Source organism: Rousettus aegyptiacus, unplaced genomic scaffold (assembly GCF_014176215.1).
Source record: "Rousettus aegyptiacus isolate mRouAeg1 unplaced genomic scaffold, mRouAeg1.p scaffold_m13_p_17, whole genome shotgun sequence".
Classification (NCBI taxonomy): Eukaryota; Metazoa; Chordata; class Mammalia; order Chiroptera; family Pteropodidae; genus Rousettus; species Rousettus aegyptiacus.
The window spans coordinates 34,189,260-34,200,060 of record NW_023416292.1 but is presented as its reverse complement, the minus strand read 5'-3'; the positions used below and the strand labels follow the sequence as shown (position 1 = coordinate 34,200,060).

Below are 10,801 nucleotides of genomic sequence, written 5' to 3'. Positions count from 1 at the left end.
AAATCTGAGATCTATAGATATGACTGCCTGACCTACAGCTCTCTTCTCTCTCCCGTGCATGAGTGAGGAGGAGTGAGGAATCCAGCCCTGGAATTAAACTGTCTGGTTTTGTCTGGTTTTAGTCCAGAGACTCTAAAAGTCACCCCTACTCTGGGCAATTCTGTACTTAATTACACAGTCTGTTTCTGTTCCCGATTCTCAGTGTAATCCCCCGTGCGAGGACACATCTCTTCCTCAAACACTTTCTCTTGGCTGCACCTGTGTCTTTTGCATTTCCGTGTAAGTTTAGAAATTGTTCATGATAAACTTGTGCAATTTAGTTGAATATTACTGTGCCTTAATTTTCCCAAACTGTTTTATGGTGGTCCAACCAAACGACTTCCTTCTGTTAAAAACACATGAAGAAGTATGCACACACGTGCACCAAAAATATGTGTACAAGAATGATTATGGAAATCTATTTGAAATAGCCTTGAACTGGAAATAACCTGAAATGTCCATGAACAGTGAAATGGATGAAGTGAGGTGTATTCTTACAATGGAGCACTATACAGCAGTAAAAATGAACAAACTACTGCTACATACAATGACAGTTAATTCACACAAACCTAATGTTGAGCAAAAAAGCCAGACACAAAAGAGTACATAATGTAAGATTCCATTTACATAAGTTAAAAATAGGTAAATTGAATATATGGTATGAAGAGTCAGGATGATGTTAGATTTAGGGAGGAAGGAAGAAGTAATTGGGCTTCTGGGTGCTGGTTATGTTCTATTTCTCCTGGTGGCAGATACATAGGCATATTCACTATGTGATCATTCTTTGCACTGTACACTTCTGTGCATTTTTTGGTATATATATATGAGACTTTAATTTCAAAAAATTAAAAAATATATATTCATTAGGATGTTGGGATGACATAAATAGAGGTTTAAGCTAGTTGAGAATGAATTCAGAAATTATTGGGATGTAAGGAAGTAGAGTTAAATGATTTTTTTGAGAAGTGTATAAAACAATAGGATAAATGCTCATTGGTCCATAATGAGAGGGAGATTTGAGTTTCAAGTGGTGGGTTATGATGGAAAAGATGAGATTGTATTAATGGCATTAGAGGTAGGGAACCAGCAGGGATGAGATGTAAAGTATAAGAAAAAGTGGCAGATGAAACAAGGTTTGAGTGGAGGGGAGAAGGTGGAAGGCAGAGCCTTAGGTAGAAGATTGGGTTTAAATGGGAAAAGGGTACTTTATTTGAGGGAGGGAAATATGAGAATGGGTATAGATGTCAATTAATTTGTAGATGAGGAAGTAGGAAGTTAAAGGATAGAAAAAGAGGCCTTCGTTTTTGCTAAGAGAAAAGGGTCTTTTCTTCTTATAGCTTCCACCTCCCACTGTACCCAGAGTCTGGCTGTGAGTGGAAGAAAATGGTACCAGTCCTCCTTTCTTGAAGATTTTGAAGGAAGTCCACAGATAAGTTTTATTCAGGTAGAGAGCAAGCCATAATAGGATGACCTTGGGCGCAAGGAGCTTCCCTCTCCTGAGATGATTAAATCACCTTGCAAGGTGGGTGTGAGCCCTAGAAAGAATAGACTTGTAATCCAAATGCCCAAACTTCACACATCCCTCTAATGACCAGATCGCTGTAGTCTCAACTTCATCTCTTTGAATGATGGAAGTACTGTCTATTACCAGGTTCCTGTCTCCAGGTATTTCTGAGAAACCCTTGAGATGTGCTTACATGCTCCACAGGTCAATTCTGGTAGTTGCTTGTCATCAGTCTGTCATAGGGCGCCAAACAATCACTTCCTCCTCCTTGTCTCAGGACAGACCGATAGTGCTCTGCTCTGTGCCATTTTGCCCAACCTGGACCCTGTCTCTAATTCCATACAGAATAGCTAAGGTCAGGAAATAACGTTTGTGACGACTTTGCCGAAGGCTTTGTGATAAGAGAAAGATATTACAAGAGAGAGAACAGTAGAAACAAGTATTTCTGCTCTAGGGGTGGATCTGCAGTGGGGTCCCTCCCCTGGGCACTTGTCTGCCTGCCACCAGGCCTGCTCCAGGTTGCAGGGACCAGCTGCCCTGACTGCGGTGGAAATGCTCGAATCAATATTCATATGTTCCAGAATGACTGACGATGGTAATGTTTATTACATTCAGGGGAGGACCGTGTTTCACACACAGGATGTGATCTTGTCCTTCGGCATAAAAACACCAGAATGACAACAACAAAACCAAAAATATCTCCAAAGAAGGGTCCTTCAGGACAGAATAACACTGTCAATGGTGCTGTATACGTCCAATAGTGTTGTATCCATCCTCTCTGTAGTTTGACGTGAACAGAGCCCAGCTATCTATCCTTCAAGTCACCTTGGGATCTTGACTTCTGATCCCCTGTGATGAATGACTTGGACAATAACTATATGTCTGTCAGGAGTAAGCAATAATGGCCAGGAGTAGGAAAGACCACCTGAGTGCTGGAAACAAAGATGACCTTTTACTTCACCATGAAGAGCTTCTGGAGCCAAAGCTCTCAAATCTCTCTTTTAGACAAAGTTTCTACAGTTGAATAATCTTGACTGAACCCTGACACCCTTCCCCCACATTTAAATCAGATCCTTCTGTTACAACCTCAAATCATACCATTTCCTTTGTTTTCTTAAAAGCACTTATAAAGGTTTGTAGTTACACATTTCTTCCTGAGATTAATCGTTCGACTGCTCGCTCCCCCTCCTCTGTGGGTCTGTGCCTGGCACTGTGCTAGAATCGAAAGTACCTTTTCAGCACTATTTAGGGCTTTGGGCAACCGATAGGCATAACCAATTTCCTTACGAGCATCTGATTAATACTTTTGTTGGACAGATATAAATAAAATAAATCCCTAGCACTATGACTGTAACATTAGCACACGGCCAACATGTAATTGTTGAACTGCACTACAGAACTCACACCTGGATGACACTTAGGGATTTCCTGGTTCTCCTTGGTCATTCACTGAATACAGGGGACAGAAAGCTCCATGAATTGAGCTCTTTACATGTCCAGGCACTAGGCTAAGCATTTTGGAAACATTATTTCAAATCAACATTACCAATAATCCTTTGAGTAGGTATTACTATCCCCGCTCTATAGATGGAGAAACAGGCTCAGAGATGTTAAGACACTTGCCTAAAGTCACAAAGCTGATAAAGTGAACCTTTAGTTCGCACTTGGATGGGAAACTTATCTCCAAGTTCTTGGGGTACTGCTGAGGAGGCCACCGGCACTCGCTGTGGCATCTTCTGTGGAGCCGACGTATGGGTCTGTCCTGTAAGCCTCGTGTGGGGTCCTCAAACAGATGCCCTATGTGATTATAGTCAGGCCAGTCTACTCACTGCTCCTCAAATGCTCTCCCTTCTACACTGAGGGTTCATTGTTGTTTTTGTTCCCTATCTGGGACAGAGGCTCAACATAATAAGTGTTGCTGCTACTGGAAGTCCTCAGAGATGTAAATAACTCCCCAGAGAAAAGGCAGACATACAGTTCAGTAATGCTGGGCAAGAGAGCCCACCATCCACCATTGTGGGAGGAAAGAAGGGGCCTGAAGATCGTGAGATCTTTAGACTTCCTACCTACCCTCAGATATTTTAAATGTCTGATTTTTCTCCGATGATTCAAACTTTTGACAGGAAAGACATAAATCTAATAGGCAAAATTTTTCTAAAATGTAAATGAATCTCGTACGTTAAACATATCAACCTGTTCGATGAGGTAAGCAGACAAGGACGTAATTGAAGCAGCATCACAAAGACGAATTTCTTTACCTGAATGAACACATTTTATCACAAGTACTGATTCTGTCTACAGTTCTTTCTCGTCTCCCTACTTGTTTGTACAACTTCTCGCAACTACGTATGTTTCTCATCGAACCAGGGGAAACTGAAAAACCACCTACTCGGTCCCAGGACTGCAATACCTGACATTTCAGAATCAGGATTTGAGACTCTGGGAGGAGAAACAAAGCTCGCACATCAGTTCCAGGATCATTCTGAAGAGCCATAAATTAACAAGCTGAACCCTTCTCACAGTAATAAAATCTCAATCCTATGCCTTTTCTTGCAAAATAGGGCATCTTCCATCACCTTTCTGTTTTTTTTTTCTATTTTTTGAATGATAACCTTTTATAACCAAGATGTCTTCCATGTGAATTTTAAGTGACTAATTTGAAATGAAATTCTCTTCTCCTTGCCTGAATTGCAATGGACTCTCTTTATTGTCTACAATAAAATCTCTTTATTTCACACCTTTTTTTGTTCCTCTGCACCTCATTTGTCTCATTAATCACCACAGCCTGGCCATTTATTGACAGCAAGAACCTAGCAGAATAGAATGTCAAGTCAGAGGGGACAAGATCAGAGGCAATCCTATAACTCAGGCTGTCCCCCTGTCAAGTGCTTGTGCATCTGCTGAAACTGTCACAGCAACAGGAAATCCCCGCTTTAAGAAATGAGACCAGATGGGAGGCGGGGTGGGGGATGGGTGAAAAAGGGGAAGGAATTAAGATGTGCAAATTGTCGGTTATAGAAACAGTCACGAGGATGTGAAGCACAGCACAGGTGATGAAGTCAATAATATTGTAATAACCGCGCACGGTGTCAGATGGGTACTAGATTTATCGAGGTGATCACTTTATAAGTTATGTGTCTAATCACTATATTGCACACCAGAAACTAATATAATATTGTATGTCAACTGTAATTTAATAATAAAAACTTGAAAAAAAAAATACTGAGAATCTGCCAGCCCCTGGCCTCCCTGGCACACTAGTGAAACCTCGTCATCACACAGCCAGTGGCTGTCAGGAGCAGAACCCAGGAGATGGCCCTGTCCAAGCCTGTGTTCAGCTTAGCAAGGGATCTGATGGATAACTATCTTCTATCCCCCCCTTTGTTTCCCATTTAATGAGCAAAGACAACAACAGTGAGTACTGAGCACAGTCCTAGAACACAGAGATCAGCAAATACTTGTTCATTGACTTATTAATGACATGGGCCCCCAGCTCCTTGTGTTCACCCTAATAACAAAGCCCAAGAAGGCACGGCACATGTTCCCACGATTCCCTTCCTCTCCCTCGCCCCTGCCCAGCCCAGGAAGGAGCTGTGCTGACCAACCTTGTTGGACAGAGGGTTGTCTGCTCAGGGATCACGGCCTTGTGTAGGGGAAGCCAAGGAAATGATGAAAGGCTTTGAAAGACGAGCATGTGAAGAAAGAGGGCAGGTCACCATGTGCAGGACCTGAAGGGAAGAGAGAAAGGTGGCTGGGTAGAGAGGCTGGGGGCAGGAACAGTATCACCTTCAGGACCATGGCTGCCCACTGGGTTCTCAGGGACGGCTCTCTACTCCTTCCCTTCGGCTCCTGCAGAGAATATCATTCTGACTTATGTCTTGGTCACATTTAAAGAGACAGATGCGCATCGGTGTGTGTGTGTGGATACACACACTCATACAGGCACCCACGTGTCTGTTTATTATATGGACCAAGTCGGCATCTCTTCCCAAATCAGACTCTGCTGAATAATCACAAATCCAGTGCCCTAGGGAGCTGGCACTCTGGGAATTACACACCTATTGGAGGATAAGGGCCAGCCTCAGCCTCAAGGGGTGTCCCGATTAGACTTTTCTAAGACAAAAAGGGCCACAGCCGACTTCATCATTCTCCACTTCTCTACTTACTGTACATTTTACTCCAATATGTCTTGAATGCAGCTGTCATATCTCGAATGTCCCCTATCCCAGCCACAAGGCTGGGTGCTACAGATTGAACCACACAAACTTGAACCTGGCTCCAAGGAAGGACCGTCTCAACTGTCAGAGGAGTTTTCACACCCAACAGAACTTGCAGGGTTCTTGTGAAGACCAGGGGAGATTTTAGTTATGAAAATGCTTTGAGCAATTGGAGACTATGCGCTGATATTATTACCATATTCTTCACTGGAATGTACAGCGGAGCTCACTGGTGACCCTGTTGCTGAGAGGAAGCAGAAGGTAGCAGGTACGCAGCACCTGTTGACTGCATGAAGGGTCTGAAGTCTGGGCGGCAATCAGCTTCTAAATGCATGAGCAACCATGGGCATCAAATTCCCAAGGTGAATGCAGCTGTGCAGTTAAAAACTGCTTGACTTCGCTTTTGCTTTCTTTATGCCTTTTTCTTTTTGTAATACACAAAGAAAACCAAATACAAATTGGTACAGTACTTTATTCTTTAGGGGCCCACATATTGGTCCCTTGCTCATCAGGAAATTGAAACTAGCAATAGCGGCCTGGTTGGAGAGGCCTGGGGGTGGGAGGTGGGGCTTAGGTTGTTTACTGGCTTGTTCTGGGGAAGGAGGTGGAATGATCACCCACTGCACTAACCAAAGGAAACAGCCTGCCTGTTTCCCAAGGTCATTTTGGGGCTTCCTGTCAGAGCACCTGATACCTCAGTTCACAATCAACGTGAGCCTTTGGGCCTTCACCTCAAGGTTTTTCCATAGATAGAGGTGGGAGGGTTTGTGGATGAGCAACCAACCACCACTCAGCTTGAACTCCTCCTGATGAAGAGGGAAAGAACACCAGGCTTATGGATTTCTACAGTTAAGTCCTGGCGCTGCCATTTGAAAGCTGCACAATATCCTCCCTGTAAAATGGGGAGAGGGTATAATGCAGGCTATGAGGGTTACATAACTTTTTCTCCCATCCATTAAAACTTCTTCCGTTTCCTTTCCAGGATCCCTTTACCTCTCCTCTTGTATGGCCAGCCCAAACTCAAAATCTTCTTCCTTTATTTTGCAGAGCAATTTAATTTTCTTTGTTTCGTTTTTTTGTTTTGTTTTGTTTTTGCTCTCTACACCAGATCCTGGGACATAACTTTTTAGACTTGAATGTTTTGCTAACAACGACAACAAAAGGAATTCTGCCTCCAGCTTTTATATGACATGCATTTTTTTTTTTCCTCATAGTTATGTTGGTTCTTTACTCTGCACTTCCCTCGTTTCTCAAGAGAACCTAATGGAGTGAGAGGTTGAAGAAGTACATATGAGTAGTTGATAGACGGTCACGGGGATGGGGAGCTCGGCACAGGGAGCGCGGTCAGCATTAACTTAACGGCGAGGTGGAGAGCCAAAGGCGAGAAAGAGCAATCGGGGGGATCGTTTTATAAACTACATACACGTCTAACCAATGTACAGTCTACTCGAAACTGATAATAAGATAACATTTTAGAAAAGAAGAAAGTCAAGTAAAAAAGAAAAACGAACAAACAAAAGAAACCCGATAACATAAATTGAATGAGACGGCCAAACGCGCCTACGGCTTTCTACAGACGTCGCCAGTCCCGGGTTCATCACTGCAGTCGGGGGACACTTAACAGTCTGAGATCAGCCGCGCCTTTCCACCCAGCGCCGTCCCCCTTCACGTCCCTCCTGTGACTTCCCATCGGTTTACTTATGAAGTCTTCCAAAGTCACTGTGCCATCGTGCCAGCGCCGAAGCAGAACGTGTTTAGTGCATACCTGCCGACTACTTGGGGGAGGGGCAGAAATCTGGGGTAGCAGCAAGGTCACCCCATTTGATTTCTTTCTCTCGGCGTTTGCGGTCCTGCACTGCATGTTGCCTGCAGTCTGGAAACGATAGTTTCACACATGTAATCTCGTTTTCCAGTTTGTGGCACGAGGGTTACTCAGTCGTGACTGGAAGTGCCATCGAACCCTTCTTAAATACGTAGTGCGTTTGAGCCGCCATGCGAGTTACTAGGGTGTGAAGCTGGGTGCGAGTGCATTGGCGTGCGGTAGAGGAACTGAAACTCGGAGTGGGAAGGTGCTTTGCTTAAGGCGAAGCTGTCGTTGGAGCCTGGAGCAGTGTTCAGGTGTTTTGCATTCTCAGGTTGTTCTTTATGCTCAAGTCTACTCATTCCTCCCCAGCCCCACCCCAGCTTAGTTCCTTAGTTCCTCTGAGCACTCTCTGCCCCTCGGTTCTAACACACTCGGAGTGCAAACTTCTTCAAAGCATCCCCAGATCCTCTTTCATACTGGCTGGCCCAAGTGTATCGGACCTAGAAAGAGTGAGACTCACTGCATCACGAGTCAGTGGGATGAGCTTTCTCATTCTCCCTGCTTTGAAATCTGTTTCAGATTTCCCCTGAAGATCCCTCACACCGACATGCAACAAGATGAGGCCGTGTCTGTGAGATTATGTTGTGAACAGCAACACTCAGCAAATGAGAGTCATCAAAAAATAATTAGAGTAATAAACACCTGCCTCTGTGTGTGGGTCACGAAGGGCTGAGGGTCACAAGTAAAAAGGCTCCTTTCTCCTGGAGCATTCATTCTAGGAACTTGCTTCCCAGCCACAGGGCGAGTTGGCAGCCAGCCTCCTGGTGCTGCTTCTCCCAGGGTCTGCCTCAAACGTAGATGTGGCCCTTCCCCAAGGTCTAGGGACTAAACGAGGCGGGAGTACGGGCCCAGGCATTTCAGTGTGAAGCAAGGCAATTCTGATGGACACCACTTGTTCTAGAGCCCCTGCCAGGTCGGCGAAGCTTTGTTAGGACAAGATTGTGTCTCAGCTTCTCTCTCTGCCCAGTCCTGTCCCTCTCCCGTCCTTTCACAGGTGATGAGTCTTGATAACCTACTTGTGCTCAATCTCTTGACTCCACATCCATTTCTGGAGAACCTAACCTGTCACATAGGGAACGACTGCTGGTCTTTAGCTGCATATAGGGTCCAGGTTCTCTGTAGCCAGGCCCTCGAGGTCAGACAGGAAGTGATGATGCCACAGGAAGCTTACCCTGATATCACGAGTTTTGGCTCCTCACAACTCTTCAGCTTCCTTCTTCACCAATGTAACATAAAATTGAAATGAGTATCTAAAAAGTATTGGAATATAATATTAGATATCCATTCTGATGCAGGCACTCTGCTAAGTGCTTCACATGCATGATCATAATCCATCCTGACAAACAATCCCATTATTATTCCCATTCTGCAAAGACCTTCCCTGGCCTCCATCCGTGGAGAGCTGGGACAGGTTCCTGGGTAAATAACATACGATGATCTCAGGCGCCCTCCAGGATCCTGCCCCGCGTTCCACAGCGTGAGCCTCTGACGATGGCTTCCCTTTCATCTCTGGCTGCTGCTTCTATTTCCCTTTTCCTCCTTCCTCCCCCAACTCTCAATTCAGCAGATCTGGCAGCCCCTGCACGGGCTCCACTAACAAATCAGAGGCACTTTCGGTGCCCAACCCCCACCCTTGAAAATAGGAAGGTGAAAAGCTTTCAGCCCACATCCTGTATTTGAGCAAAATTCTCACCGTTGGTTCAACCCAGGCGAGACTTTATGCAACATCTTTCAGCGTATGGCTAACCTTGCAGCCACCAAATCTGGGTTCCCAAGAGGTCAGTCAGTCAGTCATCCATTTATCAATGACGAACTACCAACGATGGACCTACTGTGTGCAGGAGCTGGCTGGAAGTACACAAATGATTGACTTATTCATTTATTCTTACACTCGTTCAGTTAACAATGACTTACTGAAATCTTATTTTGTATGAAGCACAAGTCTTGAAGATCTTGTGGGGAGCAAGAAGCAGCCTTGACCTCACATCCTACTTAGGGGAAGGGAGAAGGGTTAGAGTCTATTATTAAATGACTTAACAATAGTCTGGTCTCATACACAAAGTCCGGAAGAACATATTAGAGACATTTAGCTCAGGTTTGAGAGTAACTTCTCACACAAAAGGGGTTCTCAGACAAGGTACTTGGGTGCCTCCTTAGGTTTGGTTTCTTCCTCTCTAGTTCTCTTCAGGAGCTGGGTCTTTCTATTTAGGCTTTCTGGGCGCCCCACAGCCCCACCCTTCTCAGCAGGGAGCAAATACTTCCCTTGACCCTGCTCTCCCTCCTCTCTTCCCCAGATGGACACTTGACCTTGTAAATCCTCCCTCCCAGCACCCTGCCTTGTGGATGGGCCTCCCGTAGCACCCTTCCCATGTGTCCCCAGGCTGACAGATATGCAAAGACCCTGTCTCTTCCTCTGCCCAGAGGCACTTTAGCTAAAGTCCCCTTCCGTTATGCGAAATTGAGGCCTGAAGCAGGCCCCGGACAGCAAGGAGGAGAGATGCCAAGCCTGAGGAATGCGTGTGTGTTGGGGCAAACGGAGAAAACACATTTCTCCATATTTAGAGCAGAGCATTTCTGCCTCCTTTTTCTGCATTTTCCCCTTCGGCTTTCGCTGCTGTTTTCCCTCTGCATTCTCCTCTTTTTTGGTTTATACCCATTTCCACTGTGAGCCAAGTCATGGACTCACCCTCTCTCCCTGCCCTCCCTCCTAACTTTCGGATACAATCCCTATCCCAAGAAGAGACTGAGAGGACAAGGGAGACTGCACCTTCCCTGGCAGGGCACAAGCCCAGCGCCCACCAGCTGCCCACCGACCACCACTAGGGGGCGTTACTTCCCAGTGCCCCCTGCGGCAGCGGCTCTCTCCCAGTCTAGGCTGCGGGTGATTCAGAAGCACAGCAGGGACCTGCACCCAGGATTCCGTCCGGACCAGTGACTGTGCCTCAGCTTCCTCAGTGGCTGATAAAAGCCCTCTTCGTTTTCATTTTCTTCTGTGCCATTACTGGATTCTGAATTTCCCCTCAAATTCCTAAAGCTTTTTTCTGACCAAACCTTGTGTTAGTAAATATAGTTTCTCTCACCTTTAGGGATTCGGGTCCCCCTTGGGGTTTGCAGCGGAGCTGGAGCTTGCTTTCCTAGGTCCCTGTAAATCAAGGTGACCCAGGATTGGCTTTTAAA

At 45.4% G+C, this 10,801-nt stretch overlaps 1 long non-coding RNA gene across 1 annotated transcript; it reads right to left on the bottom strand.

Annotated features, from left to right (window-relative positions):
- Window positions 1–7,214: 7,214 nt before the first annotated feature.
- Window positions 7,215–10,795, bottom strand: LOC107516114. The gene is made up of 3 exons (XR_001598200.2): window positions 10,705–10,795; window positions 9,318–9,472; window positions 7,215–8,874 (listed from the first exon to the last, which is right to left on the bottom strand). It is a non-coding gene; the product is annotated as an uncharacterized LOC107516114 (long non-coding RNA).
- Window positions 10,796–10,801: the final 6 nt, after the last annotated feature.